General features: G+C 48.4%; 1 long non-coding RNA gene across 1 annotated transcript; it reads right to left on the bottom strand.

Annotated features, from left to right (window-relative positions):
* Nucleotides 1–3,622: 3,622 nt before the first annotated feature.
* LOC122709287 lies at nucleotides 3,623–21,425 on the bottom strand. Its single transcript, XR_006345463.1, has 3 exons — nucleotides 21,161–21,425; nucleotides 13,706–13,770; nucleotides 3,623–3,929 (listed from the first exon to the last, which is right to left on the bottom strand). It is a non-coding gene; the product is annotated as an uncharacterized LOC122709287 (long non-coding RNA).
* Between the last annotated feature and the right edge of the window lie 623 nt (nucleotides 21,426–22,048).

The following is a 22,048-nucleotide window of genomic DNA, read 5'->3' as shown; positions in this document are numbered from 1 at the left end:
AGGAAAATAAGCAGACAATTCCAAGTGTTGGGAAGGATGCAGGGCAACTGGAATTCTCATGCAATCCTGGGGGGGGGAAGTACAATGGTGCAGCCACTTTGTAAAACAGTTTGGCCATTTCTTATAAAGTTAAATATACCCACATGACCCATCCATTCTACTCTTAGGCATTTACCCAAGTTAAGCAAAACTTACATCCACATAAAACCTTGAACATAAATGTTTATAGCAGCTTGATTCACCGTTATCCCCAAATGGAAATAACCCAAATGTCTTCCACCTGGTGAAAATTCTGTACCAGTCTCCGGTACATCGGTACTATCGAAGGCTATGCAATAATAAAAAGGAGGGGGTGATTGGTACATGATGTCTTTGATGGATCTCAAATGCATGATGCTAAGTAGAAGGGGACGGCAGAGGATGAGATAGTTGGATGGCATCAGCGACTCAATGGACATGAACTTGAGAAAACTCCAGGAGATAGTGAAGGACAGGGAAGCCTGGTATGCTACAGTCCATGGGATCAGAAAGAGTCGCACACATCTGAACAACAAGAGGAAGGAGCCAGACTTAAAAGGCTACACATAATATGAGATTCCATTCACATAACATCCATTTCTGTAACATATAATCATACTATGTGATTTCATTTATGTAACATTGAAGAAAAGGCAAAATTAAAGAAATAGGACAGACCAGTGGTTGTCAGAAGTTGGGAGTGGGGAGAGGGGTTGATTATAAAAGAGAAAGCCGAGAAAATATTTTAAGGTGTTACACCCATTCTGTATCTTGATCATGAAAGTAGCTACATGACTACACCAAAAATATGCATTTAATTGTTTGTAAATTTTCTAAGTGAATGAAAAGAATGTTGCAGTCAAAAAACCAAGCTTGCAAACCAGCTGAGCTATTAAGAACGTAAGGTTGACACCAGCTCCCTTGTCTGTGTGGCGCTTGACGGTTTGCCAAGACTTTGCTATGCACTCTCTTTTTGATCTTCTAGAATGCTGTCAGTCAGGGCACTGAGCAGAACTGCTTCACTTTATAGATGTGGAAACAAAATAGAGGTTCAATGACCTATCAGGATTGGTAGCATGGCGATTCTAATCCAGCTGCTCTCACTCAGCCCCACTCTCCTCGTCAAGGCAGACATGGCAGCCACACCCCAGGCCCTGGGAGAGACGTTGAAGACAGAGGGGGTGGGCTGTGCCTGGGGTACCTACTCCCCTCAGGGAGGGGCTTATACGAGGCTGCGGGACCCACAGCTACGCTCAGTGGTCATAGGCTGGGTATAGAACTGCATAGTCATGGTTCATTTGGGTCTTTATGGACTCGGGCAAGTATTTCCTGGAGCCAGGAGTTAAATTATTTTGCACAGTCACAGTTCTCTTTTAGCATGCTTTGTCTCCGTATTGTTTAGGATAAGAACAATAAGGTGTGTTGGTTTCAATAACAGCGATACTTATCTCATGGGATCATTGGGGAAGTTATGTAGCAAATGTGTTTAGCACAGCCTCTGCTCAGTTATTAGTTTGGATGAGGTGGGAAGTAACCAGAGCAGCAGAAGAGAAAGCAATTTGAATAAGATGAGCAGTTGCTCCTGTTGGTCAAAGATCGAGGATGTTCCCGAGATGTGGAATTTTCCATTTTAACACTCAGACAACTTCCACTCCTACCCTCCCCCAAACCCCCACCCCCCGCCCCTGGTAATTAGTTGCCATTCTATGTTCTGTTTCTATGAATTTCACTATTCTGGTTCCTCATGTAAGTGGAATTATTTGGCTTTGTGGTTTTGAGACATAGCATTATGTCTTCAAGCTTCCAGTTCCCTGGTGTCTGAGTGGTTAAGAATTTGCCTGCCAGTGCAGGAGACGTGGGTTCCATCCCTGGGTCAGGAAGATCCCCTGGAGAAGGAAATGGCAACCCACTCCAGTATTCTTGCCTGGGAAATCCCAAGGACAGAGGAGTCTGGCTGGCTACAATCCATGGGGTTGCAAAAGAGTCAGACGTGACTTAGCAACTAAACAACAACAAACCTCAAACTTCATCCACATACCATCTGCCTATGTCAGGATTTCACTCCTTTTTAGGACTTAGTAATATTCCATTGTATGAATATACCACTTTTGTTTATCCCTTCATCCCTCGATGAACACTTGGGTTGCTTCCACCTCTTGGCTGTTATGAATAATACTGCCATCAACATGGACATCCTTAAGCACCTGAAGTGTAGAACAATGTTGCAGAGTAGAATGGAGGGCCCCTAGTGGGTAGGGAGTAAGGCTTCCGGAGTGGCAAAGGCTCTATCCTTCAGAACCTTTGCCAGCATCCCGCTTTGCAGCCTCTGCTGAGGATGCTAAGACGGCCCTTTGGAAGGCCCAGCTCCTCTCAGAGACCCCTGAACTGGAAAGAAAGAAGCCCCCAGAGGATTAAGCTGCCAGGGAAGCCGAGATCCTATACCAATCAGAGGCACCCTTGGAGTAACAAGCAAGGCTCCACCTCTTGCTCTCATACATCTCTCCTGTTCAAAGGAAAAAAAAAACCTGAACTTAAATGGAGAAGTACCCAGAAAAAGGGTTAAAAATCAAGCAACTGGGTTCAAAGTTAGGACTCCTTTCTTCCCCCCACCCCACCACTTACTGATCTTTGAAGCTAAATCCTGGGCTGGCTCCCATGCTTCCCCACCACTGCCCTCTGAGGGGTATATTACTACCTCCACCACGCACACCCAGAAATTAAGGTTGGGAGGGGTTAAGGGAGGTCGTGCAGCCACAGAAAGGACAGGGGGCTGGGATTCCAGCTTGGGTTTGTCAGGAGAGCCCAGAGGCCTTTCTTCTCAGCCTCCTAAGTATGAGCCATCAACTGCTGGGCGATCAGATCTCCAAGATTAACAAGTCAACAGGCTCTCAAGCTGCTATCTGAAGGTAAACAAGTCAGTATCACCTCCCACCGAGGGTTTGCGAGTGACATTTTCCCTCTGGGGAGACAAAGGTGGAAATCTATACCTAATCCGGCCCAGGGCAGGGGCTCAGGTTTCTCTCGGGCAGGGAGCCTTTGCTGCCAGCCCCCTGGAGATTCTGGCCAGGTGCTGTTTCCAGGAGGGTCTCCCCTTCAGCAGAGAAACTAGAGCAGAAGTCACAGAAACTCCAGATAGAGAGCCTTGCGGGGGGGGTGGGGGGGCACTCAGCTTAAGCCAGGTCTGAACTATTTCCCTCTATCCTGCTCCCCAGGAATGTGGGCCCCCTGCAAGGCCCTAACTACACTGATCTTATCTCTTCCTCCGGAATTTTCCCACAGGGAGGTGGGAAAGGTCAGCAGTGTGTCCCAGGAGCCCTGGAGCAGGCTCAGTCCCTTCTGCTGTAGAGGGGCCATGGCAGAACCCACACACACAGGTGCTCCACAGGCCCCAGTGTCCTTCTAGACACAGTAGGAAGCTCTGAGTGGGGACCATAGTGCCTGGCCTTCAAGACAGCTGAAAGCCAAATGCATTGGCAGGTTATAATAAGCTCCTATATGACAGGGTTTAAAACTGACCCAATCTGGACATGGGGAACAGGGTCAGAAACTCCATGAATGAATCTCACAAACAGAACGCTGAGTGAAAGAAGGCGGGCCCAGGAAACTGCATTTATTGACAGATGGAAAAAATCAGGCAAATCTAACATGTGTGATCAGAAGTCAGGAGAGTGGCCACACTTTGGGAAGGGGTGGGTAGTGATTAGAAAGGAACGGGCAGAGGAGGCTTCTGTTGTTCAGTCACTAAGTCGTTCCCAACTCTTAGTGACCCAGTGGACTTCAGCACTCCAGGTGTCCCCGTCTTCCACAGAGCTTGCTCAAACTCATGTCCATGGAGTCGGTGATGCCATCCAACCATCTCATCCTCTGTTGTCCCCTTCTCCTCCTGCCCTCAATCGTTGCCAGTATCAGGTCTGGGAGCACAGGAAATTCTGTTTTTGAATTCAGAATTGCCAGATTCTGTTTTTTGACCTGACTGTTGGCCTTACAGACTTTTCAGTTTGATCTAATTCACCCAGTTTAACATCCAACATAAAATCTGTTGTAGTACTAAATGTCAATATTTTTTAAAATGTTAAAAATAACTAGAAACACAGTGAAGATAAGATCAGTTCAGTTCAGTCACTCAGTCCTGTCCAACTCATTGTGACCCCATGGACTGCAGCATACCAGGCCTCCCTGTCCATTACCAGCTCCCGGAGCTTACTCAAACTCATGTCCATCGAGTCAGTGATGCCATCCAACCATCTCATCCTCTGTCGTCCCTTCTCCTCCTGCCTTCAATCTTTCTCAGCATCAGGGTCTTTCCCAATGAGTCAGTTCTTTGCATCAGGTGACCAAAGCACTGGAGCTTCAGCTTCAGCATCAGTCCTTCCAGTGAATAATCAGGACTGATTGCCTTTAGGATTGACTGGTTGGATCTCCTTGCAGTCCAAGGGACTCTCAAGAGTCTTCTCCAACACCACAGTTCAAAAGCATCAGTTCTTCAATGCTCAGCTTTCTTTATGGTCCAACTCTCACATCCATACATGACTACTGGAAAAACCATAAGATGCCATTTATTAAATCCTGGGGAGAAGCCAAGGTCTGCTACAGCTTCTGCTGGGATAGTCAAGAGGGAGTCACAAGTGCCCAAGAGGGGTCAAAGTCCTGTTCCTCCTCATCAGAAAGTTTGGGGGAGAATGACTTTCTCACTGTGGGATTTCAAGGTTGTCCAATCACTTGGGAAAACTTGAAGGAGGTGACTTATTCCCAGCCCCAGGTAAATGATTAAAATGAGCTAAGTGTAGAGAGTTGGAGGTTGGGGGGGTGGGGGTGGGGCAGAGTCAGTTGCAGGGTTGGAACATGTGGGCTGGCAAGAGGATGGGCAATGGGGGACCAGTAGATGTCGCAGTCCAAGGCCTCGGTGCTGAGGATGAGCCAGGTGGGTGCTGGGAGGAGTCTGGAGGTGCCCAAGTGGGGGAAGGAAGAGACACACGGAGGGCACTGGACTGGCAGGGCCCTCACCGCAGGTGTTCTGCTCTGGGCTGTGTACCCATCCAGATCTCACGTCTAGTCTAGAATGGAAGCCAATGCCTGTACCTTCCCGGCTCAAGGTGATCCTGGGGAAAAGATCCAGGTCCTTAATTTGGGACCACCTAGGCGTCCCCCATTCTCCCTAGATTTTCAGGGGCCCCTGGGAACCAACAGGATGCATCTGCCCGTTCTTCCACCCAAAGCTTGGTCTTCAAGGGTGAGCCCAAGACCTCAACCTCACCCACGGAAGCTGACCCACACAGTCAAGCCCAGGAAGACCCCCCAATCCCCCTCCCAACCCCCAATGGCTGAGCCAGAGCTTCCCCGGCGCCTCCACAGGCATCTAGGCGGGCCTCCCCGCGCTGCTTTAGTATTAAGCGTTAATGATTAAATCCGGGTTCTCCATTAACCTCGCCGCCGGCCTTTGTCTTCAGCCGCCTCGGAGCCTCCTCCTTTGAAATGCCACATAAAAATGATAGATGCCCTTTCCTCCCTCGATCGGATCGACTGGTCCTGTTTCCCTTTAAAGTCTGCGTGGGCCGTACAGGGCGTGCCCCGCTTAAACTCGTGAGCGAGCGGCTGGCCTGGGCTGCAGGCTGCCGTCGGAAGAGATAAGCACGAGGCTCTGGGGGGCGGGGATGGGGCGAGGGGCGCAGGGGGGCCAGCGCCCCCCGCTGGCCGGCCCAATGCACTGAGAGCAGGGGAGGATTTGGAAGGACTTCTTTGACGAGGATCATGTGGATGGAGTTAACAGCATCTGCCGCAAGAAGGATGCTTCGACCTGTGCACAGGTCAAAGCTTGCAAATGAGACTTGAATGAGAAAAGATGTGGGCATGGTTTGTAAATTCCAAATTCTGTCGCCTCCACTACCCAGAGCCGGGTGCCTGGACCAGAAGCATCAGCCTCATCTGGGAACTTGTTAGAAATGTGGAATCCCAGGCGCACTGGGTCAGAGTATGCAAGCACCTGATATGGTTGTCCTGTTTAACTCTTACAACATGCCAGGTGTACCATTTTGCAGATGAAAAGGTTGAGGTCCAGGGAGAAACTGGCGCCTTGCCAGAGGTCACACGTGTAGGGATTAGAAGCCCAGGCTGGATCAGCTTCCCATATAAGCACCTTCTAGGTTAGCTTTGGCGTGTATGCACGCAATAGGCTGGGGACTATCCTTTGGAATAACCAGGGGCCAACTCCTCCTGGTGACTTGATGTGCACCCAGCTGAGATGGGCTAGTAGCAAGCACGCTTGATGGGCTTCTCCTGTCGCCCACCTCCATCTGCTGGAGATAACCTGACCTGTCTAGCTCTCCAGCTTTTAGGAAGAAATACTGGAGCTGGATATAAGCAACTGCCACTGAACACATAGCCCCAGGTCCTCTGTGGCACCATGAAAGGGTTAAGTTAGGGCTCCACCACTACATAAATCTGTGTTTATCTGCTGCAAAGTAAGCTATTTAGGTTTCTGATTTACAATCCTTGGTTTTCATAAAAGTCAGTCATTCCCAGTAAAAGAATGTGGGTTAGATTTATAGGATCTGCGTTAGTCTTTAAAGCCCAAAGCTGGTCTATGACTCACCCTTCGTAATGTTTTTGCTCTAGTCCGGAGATATCCGTGTGCAAAGGGAAAGATTCAGATCTCTGCCCTTAAAATAAGACTTTTGGGGGGAACTAATTATAATGGCGTCAATTGTACTATGCTTGTAAATTTGCCGTCCTTGGGTCCCCCTAGAGCCTGTTTTCCAGGGTTTTTATTCCTCAATAAAAGGCACTCTGGTTTGCAGCTTGGCATATAAGACCTCCACTGGTATGAGCAAATGTTTTTTCCTACCAAAGTATTAGAAATAAACAGCCCACCAGTGGGAAGGCAGAAAAAAAATTATAAGCAACGAAAATTAATCTTGGAATGTTTGCATTTGGTGACTTCAATAAAATCGGTCACTTAGTCCAACAGCCCAACTGGCTACATGGAGCCAGCCTGGTATTTTTATTTTAATTTGCGTTTGTGTTCTGCCAGTGTGAAATGGGGTCAAGGCAAGACACCATGGAAAAAGACTTTGATGTTTCCTTGAAAAATATTTTGCACTGTGACTTATGGTATTTAGTGTCCTTCTCCCCCTCCCAACACCCGGCCCCCAACAAGCTGCATGTCTAACCCATGACCATCACACCTGATAAAATATAGCCATCATTAACAGTCCTCCTTTCAACTCTCCCCCCTCCCCCGATGAAGTCAGAATTCAAGGCAGAATGTCTTAACAATGCAAAGTAAAAATGCTGATCAAGATAATCGAGTGTGATTAAAGGGGTCGGAGAAAACCACAGTTTTAAACTTTCTCCAAGACAAAGTCAAGGTGAGGGGCCGAAGTGCAAGGAGGGTGATGGGAGAAGGTCCAATGGGCTGGGCTGGCGGTCAATTCAAATAGAACTGGATTAGCAGGGGAAGGTTTGCCAGCCAGGTAAGAAGTAGAGAAGGATGAATTGAAAAGGATAGCAGAGAGCAATGAACCCAGAATGAAAGTGAGTTCTTCTTCGTCAAATATGAGAAAGACTTGGTTATGTTTGCAAGAGCTTTAATTCTGTCTCAACACAGTCTAAGATTGTGCACGGGGGAAAGAGTCAGTCAGGAGAGGTTTGCTGTGGACCTACAAGGTGCAAGCTGAGGCTCCCCGGGACAGACAGATATATGTGATTAGCTCTTGACCTTTCCCCAGACTAGTACATGGGCATCTTCCTTAACTCATCATCACCTTCACCTCAGTGCAGGGTACGATGATAAGAAGGTCTTTTGGGGCTTTCAAAAATGAACAGAATGTGGTCTCTGCCCCCAGAGTTCAATGGCACAGAGAAGAACTATACAGACGGCTCCAATGTGCCACAGATAGAGACTAGGGCAGTAAAGAAATCAAGGAAGGCTTCAGGGAGCAGGTGGTGTTTCTGTGGCTCTTGAAAGCTCAGTAGTCATTTGACATATAGAGATAAGGAACAGGGAGAAAGAAAAATGAAAAAAAAAAGTTTAGGAGAGTGTTGGTCTGTGTGGAAAGAGGCAGGAGCCTTTTGTGACTGCTTCCTGGCACATTTGAGGAGAGGGTATAGGCCCTGTATGGGCAATCTTGAACCCTTACTAAGGAATCTAGATTGATCCTTCAAGTACTGGAGGCCTTCCCTGACCCACCAAGTCTGAGGTCTATGGTCCTTTTGTGGCCCAAGGCACACACAGCCTCCCTTCCTATTACAGCACTTTTCACCCTTGCAATTTAGCTTCTTGATTATCTCCTCCATATCTCTTTGGGTTGTGAGCCCCAAGAGTCTTGTCCACTGTTGCAATCCCAGCCCCTAACACAATGCCCAACACATAACAGATAGTAAAAAACACTGGATGCAAAATAAATGAGATACAGTTTTCACAAAAATAAAGCCTTGTAGCAAGGACAGACAGCTTGGAGGCAGGCTTCAGAGAATTTGGATTGGGGGTTTAGGGCAGATTGGAATCCAGAGAACCAGTAGGCAGAGATCCTGAGAATTGGCAGGCAGCTGGGGGTACGGTCTGCTGGGGTGGGAAATGGAACGGATGGGGAAGCCAGGATGCTGAGAAGTTTAGAAATGATAAGGGAAGCATGGCAAAGGAATGAATCAAATGAATGAGTTCAATCAGAGATATACTGCATTTGAAGTGAGCTGTTGACTCCAAATAGAGGTTTTGCCGCCATCAGGTAGAATTATAGCACAGAAACATCTGCGCAACGAGTTCCAAAAGAGACAACGCAGAGAGAAAGCCAAAATTGCAGCCTGGGAGGTTGCCTATTTTTAGGACCTGGAACATCAGACACTAAATCTGAAATTCCCTTTTCTACGATCTCTATCTTCTCTACCTATTTTAGTTGAAATCACTTTGGACTCACAGTAGTCTGCCAATTTTTCCCCTGACCTTGTTTTGATCTTAAAGCCCCATAAATCGGAGGCCTCTCTAGACATGCACCGCCCCCCGCCCCAGCTACTTGGGAAACAGCCTGGCTGGCAGCAACCTTGAACTTTGTATCGCATTGTGATGAACGGTCCTGGACAATGAACCGCCCTTCCCTTCCCTCACCTTGGCTCTTCTGCCATCCCTGGACACAAATTATCTGCTGAGAGAGCGTATAAAAGCAGGTGTTTTCAGCTCACACATTGGAGCTGCCTGGGAGGATCCTTGTGTCATGAAACAAGGCATTGGCCTCATAGCCTGGAAGCAAGGAAACAGAAATGTAACTGACCAAGGTCAGAGATGACAGTGAGGGAGGAGAATGATGGCTGGGATGGAGTGATCGGCAGAAAGTGAATATTTTAAACCAGGAGAGATTGGCCTGAATTTGAGCGTTCATGAAAGGAGAGTATTTGTGGAGATCACGAATGTGAGGATAAGGAAGGAGGGGTGACCGACAGGGCAGTGCCTGGGGACCCACGTCAGCCTGCAGCCAGGGCCTCCACCTGGACAACCAGCCAGGAAGGGCCTTTGGCGGGGCAGGGAGAGAATGAGGGGAGTTCAGGGGTCCCACGTGACTAGAAGACAGTACAGAGCTGGACTCTGGGCCAGTGGCGGCTTCCTAACCTCTGCCAAGCCACATCTCCAGCAATACAGTCATTTCTCTGGGCAGAGTGTCCGGGGTAGTTTGGGAACACTGGAACACTCGCCCCCCACCTCCTGCCACCCCTGGAGGCCAACAGAGAACAGAAGGTCCTCAGCTCCCCATGGAGCTGTCGGAAGTGCCTATGGTGACCCCAGGTAGGCCCCAGCACTGCTCAAAAAGCTCCTGGAATCTGTGCCTCACGCTCCCTGCTGTGGTCTCCACGCCATGCTCTGGGCAGCAGAGGCTGCTGAGATGAACGGACCCTCGTTTGCAGGGAATTTAGATGCATTTCTAGAAGTAGGAATGCTTTTACAGGAAGGATTCTCCCACAGGTAAACAGCAGTTGCTCTCCTAATGTGTAGGATCAGCTGAGATTTAGGGTCCAGTTGTAGAAACGGTGACACCTTGGTGGAATTGTCAGAGTCTGAGGGCTGAGTCCTGGCGGGAGTCTTACGGCACATTTAAGGTAATTTTAAAAGAAACTCTTGTACATATGGTGTGAAACAACATTTAAGCCATTTTGATGTGTATGACTCGGTGGCATTCGGTACATCCACAGTTCTGTACAGCCATCATCACTATCAAATTCTAGAATATTTTTATCACCCAAAAAGAAACCACGTGTCCATTAATCAGTTCTCCCCAATCTCACCTCCCCTGACCCCTCGCAACCACTGATCTGTTTTCTGTCTCTGTGGATTTGTCTATTCTGGATATTTTATATAAATGAAATCTTACAGTATGTGGCCATCTCATTGGACTTCTTTCACTTAGTATAATTTTTCAAGGTTCATCCATCTTGTAGCTTGTAGCAGGACTTCATTCCTTTTTATTGCCAAATAATATCCACTGTATGCATATATCTTATTTTGTTTATCCACTTATCCATTAATGTATATTTGAATTCTTTCCACTTTTTGGTTATTGTGAATGATGCTGCTTATGAACATTCACGTGCAAGTTTTTATTTGAGCACCTGTTTTCTTTTTGGTCTATACCTAAGAATAGAATTTCTAGGTTGTATAGCAATTCTATGTTTAACTTACTAAGGAACCACCAAAATGTTTTATGCAATGGCTACACAGTTTTACATTTCCACCGGTAGTGTACGAGGGTACCACTTTCTCTGAATCTTCACCAATACTTGCTATTTTCCTTTTGTTTTGTTTATTGCCATCCTAGTGTGTGTGAGGGGGATCTCATGTTTTCATTTCCATCTCCCTATTGACTAAGAAGGTTAAGTATCTTTTCATGTGCTTGTTGGTTATTTGTATAGCTTCTTTGAAGGAATGCTTATTCGAGCCCTTTGCCCGTTTATAAGTTATTTATTAATTGGGTTGTTTGCCTTTATTATTGAGTTGTATGCATATATCACATACATTCTTTATATATACTATATAGTGTGTGTGTGTGTGAGAGAGAGAGAGAGAGAGACAGAGAAAGACTTGAAGATGCTATTGCCTTGAAAATGGAGGAAGAGACCATGAGCCAAACAATGCAGGCAGCTTCTAGAAACTGGAAGAGGCAATGAAACAGATTCTCCCCTAGCGCCTATGGAAGGAACACAGCCCAGAGGACTTCGTTATTTTAACCTAATGAGACCTGTTTTGGACTTATGACCTCTAGAATTGTAAGATAATAAATCTGTGTTAGGATTTAAGCCATGGAATTTGTGATAATTTATTACAGCATTGTGTGTGTGCTAAGCTGCTTCAGTCCTGTCCAACTCTTTTTGACCCCATGGACTGTAGCCCACCAGGTTCCTCTGTCCATGGGATTTCCCAGGCAAGAATACTGGAAGGGGTTGCCATTTCCTTCTCCAGGGGACCTTCCTGACCCAGGGATCGAACCCGCGGCTCTTATGCCTCCTGCATCTGGAGGTGGGTTCTTTACCACTAGTGCCACCCGGGGAAGCCCAATTACAGTCCTAACAGGAACCTAACACAGTAGGAGTAGGTGGAAGATCCCACTTCCTCCCTCTGCGTGGGGTAACCTGGGGTTACAGGTCTGAGAAGAACTTTGTGTGACCACATTTGCTCTCTCTAGGAAGACCACCTTTCAGAAATCCCAGGTTTCTCTAGATGGGGAGGTATCATAATTGCCTTGTGATTTACTGTCCAGGATTCACTCAGAGAGGTAGAATCAGGGATGTATTGTAAGAACTGAGTGTTACCCAATACTGGAAGCTGGTGGGACATTCTATCAAAGGCTGTTGCCTCTGGCACTGAGTCTGAAGTTGATTAGGTTTGCAGAGCAGCAGTGAGGAAAAGAAGGCTGTTATGAAGCAGAGGAGAGCAGGAGTCAGCTGGGATCTGCCTGGAAACTGGAACCCAAGCCTATCTCCTGTACAACCTTGGTCATGTGACCTCCTGGGGAAAGCATGTCCTGTGCCAGCGAAGTCAGAGGCACCTGGCCCAGGACTTGGAGAAATTGAAGCAGGAGACCCAGCAGAACTGCTGAAGCTACTGGTACACGTGCTACTGAGTGTCAACAAAGTGAGTCAGCGAAGCAGCGCCCCAGACACGGGCTGCCACCGTTCCCTAGACTGACCTTCGAAGCCTGAAATGGCTACTGCACCACCTATGCTTCGCAGTGGCTGCTTCACGCTCTGAAGGTCAGTCTAGGAGACGGTGGCAGCTCATCCATACACTGGCATAGCCATACAATGGAATACTACTCGGGTGTAAAAAAGAATAAAGTGCTGACATACTACAACACGGATGAACCTTGAAAACATTGTAAATGAAAGAACCAGCCTCCTATTCTATGATTCCATTGACAATAAAATTTAAAACAGGCAAATGCATGGAGACAAAAGGCAGATTAGAGATGTCTTAGAGCTGCTGCTGCTGCTCAGACACTTCAGTCGTGTCCAACTCTTGCGAACCCATGAACAGTGACCCGCCGGGCTCCTCTGTCCATGGGATTTCCCAGGCAAGAATACTGGAGTGGGTTGCCATGCCCTCCTCCAGGGGATCTTGCCAACCCAGGGATCGAACCCAGGTCTGCGTCTCCTGCATTGCAGCAGGATTCTTTACCATTGAGTCTCTGGGGAAGCCCTTCTTAGGGCTGAAGGGTTAAGAATAAATGGAGTGACTGCTAATGGACCTAGAGTTTCTCTTTTGGTGTAATAGCAATGTTCTGAAAGGGACTGTAGTAATGATTGCACAACTCTGTGAATGTACCAGAAACCACTGAGCTGTAGGTACAAAGTATATGATCACATTGCATGATATGTGTATTACATTTCAATAGAGCTGGTAAAAAATCATGCCACTGGTAAGGAGTAAAGCACATGGTCCCGCTAAGCTTTTTCTTTTACTCCAAAGCATCTCCCTCCTTAGTATTAGCAGATCCCCAAACTCACAAGGTAGAAGAATCACATGATGAGTTTGTGAAACATACAGATTCCCTGGTCCCCTTGCTAGAGTCCAGTTCAGTAAAGGCAGTGAGGTTCAGGGAATCTTTGTGTTCCACAAGATCCACATGAGTTGAGTGCAGGTGGTCTGAGAAACCGATATCCCCTGCTTGATATAATGAGGGCGTCAGCATCTCAGGGCCAAACATGGCTCCCAATAGTCAATAAAATTAGAGAAAGTGGAACTTACAGAGGTCAAGTTTTTTAGTTTGTTTGTTTTGTTTTCCAGAGGCTGGGTAGACATAAGGGAGGAAAGGAAAAAGAGAGGTACATAAATGCTCATAGACCAGGAGATTGTATTGGAAGAAGATACTGAGTCAGAGGGCTTCCCAGGTGGCGCTGGTGGTAAAGAACCCACCTGCTAATGCAGGAGACGTAAGAGATGCAGGTTCGATTCCTGGGTTGGGAAGATCCCCTGGAGGAGGGCATGGCAACCCACTCCAGTATTCTTGCCTGGAGAATCCCATGGACAGAGGGGCCTGGTGGGCTACAGTCCATGGGGTCGCAAGGAGTCAGACACAACTGAAATGGTTTAGCACACACACATGCACTTAGTCAGAAACCCATCTGAGGGAAGGCATACCAGAGAAGAAAGGAATGTCAACAGCATGTGGAAATTACTCCAAAGAGGAGAGAGAAAGCAAATACTCACACACTAGCCGAGTTGACCACCTGCCTGAGGCTTTCAGGAGACTGGCTTCAAATTCAAGTATAATCCTTGAGAGAAAGAGAATTTCAGTGAACCTGAGGGAACGTCAGTTCTCTGGGGCTTCTTTTTGAAGAACTAATCTGAACAAGTTTGGAAAGCACCCAGCGGTGGAGGTTAAATTTCAATCTTTTTGTGCTCTTACGTCTCTGTTCTCTTTACCTCTGCCTTGAAGTGGAAATGATTGATGCCTAAGTAACTTCAACTAGTGAGTAATGTTTACTCAGACTGCAGGGGAGCAAGATAGGCCTTAAAAATGAGGTGGACATTTTTCCTTTGAATGGCGCAAGTTGAGCCTTTGAAAGTCAAGTGTATTCCCAATTGCTCAGTAGAATAAAGAGCGAGGGGCCAGCGGGCGAAAGGTCTCCTGCAAATGATCAATGTACAGTAGTTAAGTGGAACTCAAATAGTCTCAGAAAGCCACCTGAGTTGAGGCCCCAGATGATAAATATTGACTCGTTTGGGGGAATATCTTAGGTCTTGTGGTGAGCCCTTTTGACCCAGGAACTGGAGGGCTTTGTAAATAAGCTTCTAAAGTTCTGAGGAAAGAGACAAGTCATGTTCCCATATTCCAAACTCTCTCTAGCTAACGCTTGCACCCCTTCAGAGGTAAGGGAGCCTGGCAAGGAAAAGGAACCTCCCCAGACACCAGTGATGGGATGATTGCTGCTAGAGAGTCCAGTCTCTTCTCCGTGTGGGCTGCTTCCTCCCAGTTGGTGCAAGTTGACCTGTAGAAGTCAACAGAGCCCAGACCAATCCAAAACACACCCAGTGATTAGGCTGGGTACACTATGATTCAGTCTGAAAATACACAAGCAAAAGCAGGGGAGAGTAATTATTTTATTTGTCTTCATTTTCAAGGGCATTCTAACAATCAACTTGGTCATCTTTGAACCTATGGATTGAAGATGGGGCAAGGGACCTACACTCTACTGGGCAGCAAAATTATAAATTTCTGGGCTCTGGGTGATAGGTCCAGCAGGGTGAGGAAACAGCCCTCTGCTCTCCTTCTATGGGGTGAGGTTGGAAGAAGAACTGGGGATCTCTATACATGCTGTCTCCCACCCACCCTCCAATGGTCTCTGGGTTCAGAGGGGAAGAAGGTGGCAATCTATAATGAAAGGACTAACAAGTTCATTGCCACCATTCCCATCACACTGTGACCAGCTGGTGCTCAGTCCTAACGTGAAAGGGAAGGAGGGACGGAGGAGACTGTCCAGAGCTTCCAAAGGGAGCTTCAGGGTTGGTTTTCTCAGATGGAGCCAAGTGGGTGGGAAGGACTCCAGATCCATGAGTTGGCTTGTACTCCTGGCTGTTACACAGCAAGGAATCTCAACTCCAGCACTCTTCCATCTTTAACTCCTTCATATTTTAGGCATTTATATTTTTATTCCCTACTCTACTCTTATAAAATTTTTAATAAAGTTATCTTTGAAAAATCTCAGTCATTCCCTTTGAGCTAAGCAACAGGAAAATTTTCCCCTTGCTTGAGCATATGGCACCAGCAGAAAACAAGAGAGATATAGTACCATATCTCTCTCTGGTATCATACTACCATGTACAAAGATGATTTATAATGGATGGGGTCAAGTTTCAAATGATGGGCTCATTCTTCATGATCACTGATAATAAAGTCGGGAAAAAAGCTTTATATGTTGCTGTAAAAATTTGATGTTTTTTGGTGTAAAAAACATCAAAAATTTGGTGTAAAAAATTAAGATCACACCGCTTGTAGGTGGCAGAACCATGATCTTCATTTGGGAGAAAGGAAAGATGGATGTGTTCTGAGACATCCAGTAAAGATGTCTGTATTTGTCAGAGTTTGTTAAACTCTGCAATAAGAAAGGTCCTCAAATCTTATTGGCTTACGGCAACAAGAGCTTCAGTCTCACTCACACTGGGAACTGCAAGGCGGCCAATCTGGTTCTATTCCATGTGCTTTTTCATTCTGGGACATGTCCTGAGAGGGAACAACCGTACTTGGGATATTGTGTTCTTTTGGCAAAGGGAAAAGAACAAGAGACCAAGTCAAGCCACTTAACTAGCCTTAATGCTGCTTAGATGTGGCTTCTGTCATACCCATTCTCATTCCATCAGCCAAAGCAAGTCACACAGCCAAACCTGGAAGCAGGGCAGGGAAGAATCCCCTGCAGTTGGTCACATGTCAATGAATGGGAATGTTTGGTTCTCCTACAGGGAAGGCAGTAGATGGGAACATTAATATCATCAACCATAGCTTCCACAAGGCAAAGTAGTTACTTGCAATCTGTAAGCCTTGGACTACTGGCAACCATTCCTTCATTTAACAGGTTTCTACTGAACATCCCCTAAATGCCCGGGTACTAGGGAGCAAAAACAAGTATGTTTTCTGTCCTCATGGAGATTACAGTTGAGAGAGAAAGACCTAAATTAATTATAGAAGTACATAAATCATGATGGAATTCTGACAAATGTCGTAGAGGAGAAGTATGTGGTGTGTGTGTCTACAGACCTAGTCAGGGGATCCAAGAACCCAGAACCTTGTGTGCCGACCCACAGAGAGAACCTGACTTCCTGGGCTCCATCGTGATGTGTGCTGGCCTGGTAGTAGCAACGCGTTCCCCTGTGACACCACTTTCTATCAGTTACAGGGTGCCCATGAAGCTGCTACAAGGATGCGAGACTAACCAGCTCCACAGGAGGACAGGAGGGACCTTGGACTTTATGGAAAGAAAAAGGGAGGCCTATGGCTAGAGGGTCAAGATGGGTGACTATCCCAAGAGGAGGCTGCTAAGATGCAGTAGTGACGAGGCAGGGGGTTACAGGAATGCAGGTTCACCTTTACCATCTAGGAGCCTGTCCCTGGGTGGGTGTCAGTTTTCCCGTCTATAGGGGTAATAATGCCCTTCAGATTCAGATGACTGTGGTGGGAGATGGAATAAAGGTTCCAGCCAGTTCAGTTCAGTTCAGTCGCTCAGTCGTGTCTGACTCCTTGCAATCCCATGGACTGTTGCGCTCCAGGCTTCCCTGTCCATTACCAATTCCTGGAGCTTACTCAAACTCCTGTCCATCACATCGGTGATGCCATCCAACTATCTCATTCTCTGTCATCCCTTTCTCCTCCCACCTTCAATCTTTCCCAGCATCAGGGTCTTTTCCAGTGAGTCAGTTCTTCTCATCAGGTAGCCAAAGTATTGGAGTTTCAGCATCAGTCCTTCCAATGAACATTCAGGACTGATTTTCTTCAGGATTGACTGGTTGGACCTCCTTGCAGTCCAAGGGACTCTCAAGAGTCTTCTCCAACACCACAGTTCAAAAGCATCAATTCTTCAGCACTCAGCTTTCTGTATAGTCCCTGGCCAAAGATTAAGTTACAGATCTTCAGCTGGAAAGATTCTCCTGGTGAGTCCAACATAATCACAGAGTTCTTAGATGAGGGAGAGAGAACATAGTCAGAGGAGGAAACATGAGACAAACAGAGATGAGACAGATTCAAGGAAGGGACCACAAGCCAAGAAATGTGGGCACCTCAAGAGTTCAAAAAAGGAAAGAATGGATTCCCAGCAAAGCCTGTAGAAGGAGCACAGCCCTGGGACCCCCTTGGTTTTAGCCCCGCCAGCTGGTGTTGGACAACTGACCTCCAGGGCGGTAAGGTAAGAGGTTTGTGTTGTTTCAGGCACATTCACTACATTTGTGTTGAGTGGTTACATCATCAATAGAAAACTAGTACACAGGTTAAAATAAAATCATGGATGTTCCAGTTCTTTGAAAAGGGCTTCCTACATGGAAACTGGAAGTGTTTGGGCAGCCAGGAGACATGGAGGGGTGGAGCTGGCCGCTGGATTGGTCAGATTCACCCTCCTTATTGATTCTGGCCCTCTCTAGGCGGACAAAACTCCCAAACAGCTGGATGCTAGCATCATCCTTCCTGCACCCACAGAGGCGTGTACTACTGAAGCCATCCCACCCCCTAGAGAAACTAGGAGCCCCCACTTTCCCTTTCCACCAGCTCTGGAATTGTTGACGGTTCTCAACCCTGGTGTCACACTAAAATCTCCTGGAGAGCTTTGAAAATATTCTTGAGAACGGTGTCCATCTTCAGAGGATCAGATGGGCTCGGCCTGCAGCGCAGCTTAGGCCTCAGCATTTTTGAAACACTCCCGCAGAAGCAGCCGGAGCTGGGAGCGGCTAGCCAAGAGGGGCCACCGCGCAGGTCCGCCGGAGAGTGGTCCCCCCTCACTCACAGGGATGCTGGTGTCCAATTTCTCCCAGCCCCCGCAGCCTGCCTGGCGTCAGCTTTGCCCAGTAAGCCAGCTCCTCCCAGACAGGCAGGCTCAACCATAAATTTTAATTCAAAACTTTTCCTTTTTATTATTTTCAAAGGCTCAAGGCCCTACATGAGATGAAAAACTTTTCTCACGCTGAAACCTGCAGAAAGCCAGAGAACTCTGCAAGTTCCCTTTTGACAAAATGCGTCGTATTTCAGCAGCCCCACCCCCTGTACACACACACACACACACACACACACACGCACGCTCACATGTTAAACTGGTTATTCTTTGCATCTGTGGATACTGTTCTATCCAAGTGCGAGGCCACTGACTTCGCTCTGCTAAACTCTTTGTGTGGCGGCTCCTTCTCTGGGGCCAAATGGAAAGAAAATCCAGATAATCGTGGATAATGTAAGTGCCGACAGGTCCGGGTGCACGGCTCCACCTGTACGGGCTGCCTCCTCACGGAGACCCACAAACATGCCCCAGCACGACTTGCCGCGGCTCCTCGTTGGCGTGAGCTCACCTGCATTCCCGGGTTGTTTTTGTTTCTTGACTCTGCACCCGCCCGACGCCCTGTGCCTGAGACTGACTGAGCCCCTTCTGGCTGGCCTCCTGCCTGGAGCCTTGCAAACCTGAAAACCCAAGGCTGAAGCCTTGCTTAGCACCTGGAGGGCGCTCCTGGTCCTGCTCAGCCTCCCTGGCCTGAGCCTGGGAGTGGAGGGACCATCCTTGAGGTCACGCAGCCCCAGGCAGTGAGCACTTGGTCTGGGAGCCCTCGGAAAGACGCAGAGCCCTGGTGAACTGGAGAAGCTGGGTCCAGTGGGTCCAGTATGGGCCCGAGGTGCTGTATTTCTCACAAGCTCCCAGAGGAGGTCGATGAGGCTGGGACCTGGACCACACCTCGAGTAGAAAGGCCTGGGGGTTTCCAATGGGCTTTGCATCTAGGACCAAACCCAGCTGGAGCTTTAACAGAAACATCACTTGCTTATAAGCAGACAAGCTCCAAAGGGAGCCATGGGGGACACTTGAAGGTCCACACAGCAGGGTGACCCATTTATGGTTGTGGCTGATGAGCCATGATGACGCTGCCCCCAGGCAACCAGTGGAAGAGGCCTCCCATCTCTCTCCCTTCTAGCCTGTACCCCACAGCCCAGACGCTGAGACAGTATCCCCTTGTCAGATTCCTTCTGTAGCTCCCTTAGACTAGGTGAGACCTTCCCAAAGTCTGGGGCAGCATGTTGGGTCTCTCCCTCGGGTCTCAACCCACCTCTCCAGCCTGAGCCTGCTGCCCCACATCCCTGTCCCTGACCCCTGACCCCTATCCTCTCTCAGACCGGGACCCAGGACACCCCATCCTGGGCAGAGGCTGAGCTCCTAGCCACCTCCCCTGTGTGGTCCCCCCACCTTCTGCTAGAATGACCCCCGTGTCCCCAGGCCTTGAAGCACCTTGTTCAGACCCCTCTTCTGCAGCTTTCCTTGCTGCGCTATAATTGTCTCCTCTGCCAGCCTCTGAGCACCTTAAAAATAGCACCTGCCAGGCATGCGGGTCCCAGGCAGTCAATGCCTCTTTAAAATATAAATAGGGCAAGCTGGCTTCCCCCTGTGCACAGAAGAAATCTTTCCCTAACAGTATAACAAAAATGCAGCCCGGTTCAGAGCCCAAGGGGCACAAAGGGCATTCTCAGTACCGGATCACAGGCAGGGCAGAGAAGGACGGCGCTGAGATAAGAGGGGATAGATGAAAAGTTATCTCTCGCTCTGACACTCCCCCTTAATCTTTGCTAAAGAAAAAGCCCCAGGTCTGCAACACGGGCCTCCTCGGAACCAGCAGGTGTATGGAAACCTCATGGTGTGAGCCCTGAGGATCCCTTTGACAAAGAAGTTCATCCCCCACGAGGGGAGGGTCAGGTTCCGGTCCAAGGCACCCGCCAAGGCCAAGGGGCTGTTGTCTCGGAGGCCTCAGCCTTTCAGTGATGAGATAGGCTCCAATGGCAAGCCAGTCCAGTATTCTTGCCTGGAGAATCCCAAAGACAGAGAAGCCTGGCAGGCTGCAGTCCACGGGGTTGCAAAGAGTCGGACATGACTGAGCACGCACACAGGTTCACGGCTTTTCCATCTCTTCTTTCTTTTAGGGGAGGGGTAGGCCTTTGTTAAGAGCTCTGTAGAGCTCCCAGGGAACTCGCTTAGGGGGAAGCTATTCCAGGAAAATACAGGAGATGAAAGAGACACGGGTTTGATCCCTGGCTCGGGAAGATCCCCTGGAGTAGGAAATAATGGCAACCCACGCCAGTATTCTTGCCTGGAAAATTCTGTGGGGTTGCAAAGAGTCAGACAGGAGTGCACGCGCGCACGCACACACACACACACACACACACACACACATTTCTTATTATATCAAACAGATTAAAATACATCCCTGGCTAATACTCAAACACGTTTTCATATAAGTATTAGAGTGGAGTTGACTTTTAGATGCAGCATTTTGTTTTGTAGACAGTAGATTTTAGTTTTGTTTTTCACTCCCTCTCTTTGAGGGCGGGGATGTGGCTTAAACCGTTCTGTGTCTGGGTCCTAAGCAAGCCCCGTGCCTCTGGGGCCCTGGCAGACCCGCCTGGCTGGGCCGTGGGCATTGGGAGAAGGGAGTAAGAGGCAGGGAGGCATCCCTTTTCTCTTCTCCCATTATCTTCTTGGACAAGCATCAGTGTCTTGCTCACGGCGTCTCTTTCCTGCCTTCAAGCTGGATTCTTCCTCCAAGTTCTCTCCTTAGCAGGAGCAAGGGGAGTGAGCTCCCTGTCGAATAGAGTAATTTGCCTTGAGCCAGGAACTCAAGTGACAGCCCACTCCTTAAGCCACCTAAGTCATGAGGACCCAGAAGTCAACTTATGGGTTTCTATTTTTCTTTGAGAGGTACAATCTCCAGGTATGATTGTACAGTTACTTCTCTTTGATGTTGCCCGGCCCAGGGCCCTTTCTAGTGGCCTGACTTCTCTTGAAAAAGCACTTCTGCAGCCCAAGGGCCATGGCGGCACTCATCTCTGGCCCTCCTTACCCTCCCTACTCTACATTTTTTCTAAATATGAGTCCCTTTAACCCCAGGTGTCTTCACTGCCCTCCCTGCCAGACGCCCCCCACCCCCCCGGAAACACACCTGCAGCCGGAAGCCTCCTGACCTGGGCTGGGCCAGACAGGTGTGCGCTCCACATTCCACTCCACGCTGCGCCTCGCCTCCGGGCTGGCTCAGACTAGCACCCCTCCCCAGTTCCGGATGCACCCACAGAGGCCTTTCCCGCTCCGCGGCTGGCCTAATTGCAGTGAAGCCTGGATGCGAGAGTCAGGAGGGACCAACCATTGCAGGTAAACGAGCAAGCCAGGACGCTCCCGCTCTGAATTCTTCATCAGTCAGGATGCCCCAAGCGTGAGGCCCAGCAGCAGAGACAGTGCGGAGGGACAGGAGCTAATTAAGCTGTAAGCCAGCCCCCAGAGTCCCTGTTCATTTGTAATTATGCTCTCTGATCTCAGAAGCAGCCTGGGGCACTCTGGGAGGGCGAGGAGGAGAAAGGGAAGTGGATGATTGAGAAGCTGATCGGGCCTTTTCGAACGGATTTTCATGAAACTGACATGTACACCCTTCTCAGAGACTCCAGCTCCCTGAAAAGAACCAAAAACCGTGCCTAATTCTGCCACGTGATCTGAGGAGCTCCGATCGGCCGGCCCCAGGGTGTGTGCTGACTTGTTTTATGTAGGTCAGGGGAACCCTGTGTGGTGTAATTTCGGAAGCCCCCAGCCTTGCTCCTGCCCACAGAAATACCCTGGTACTGCTCACTGAGGCTGACAGTCGAGTCGTGCAAGCATCCTAGTGCTTTGGCATCGCAAAAATCCAAACACTGAGCTTGCTCCCACAGACACTGACTTCAGTGGGCAGGAGGCGCACCCAGTCTTTATGACGGGGTCTGACTGCTGTGTACCCCAACCCGTATTTTTTGTAAACTGTCAGCAAATCAACACATGATCTAATTTTTAGACCCAATTTTTTGAA

Source organism: Cervus elaphus, chromosome 15 (genome assembly GCF_910594005.1).
Source record: "Cervus elaphus chromosome 15, mCerEla1.1, whole genome shotgun sequence".
Classification (NCBI taxonomy): domain Eukaryota; kingdom Metazoa; phylum Chordata; class Mammalia; order Artiodactyla; family Cervidae; genus Cervus; species Cervus elaphus.
This window is presented reverse-complemented; position numbering and strand designations above follow the sequence as displayed.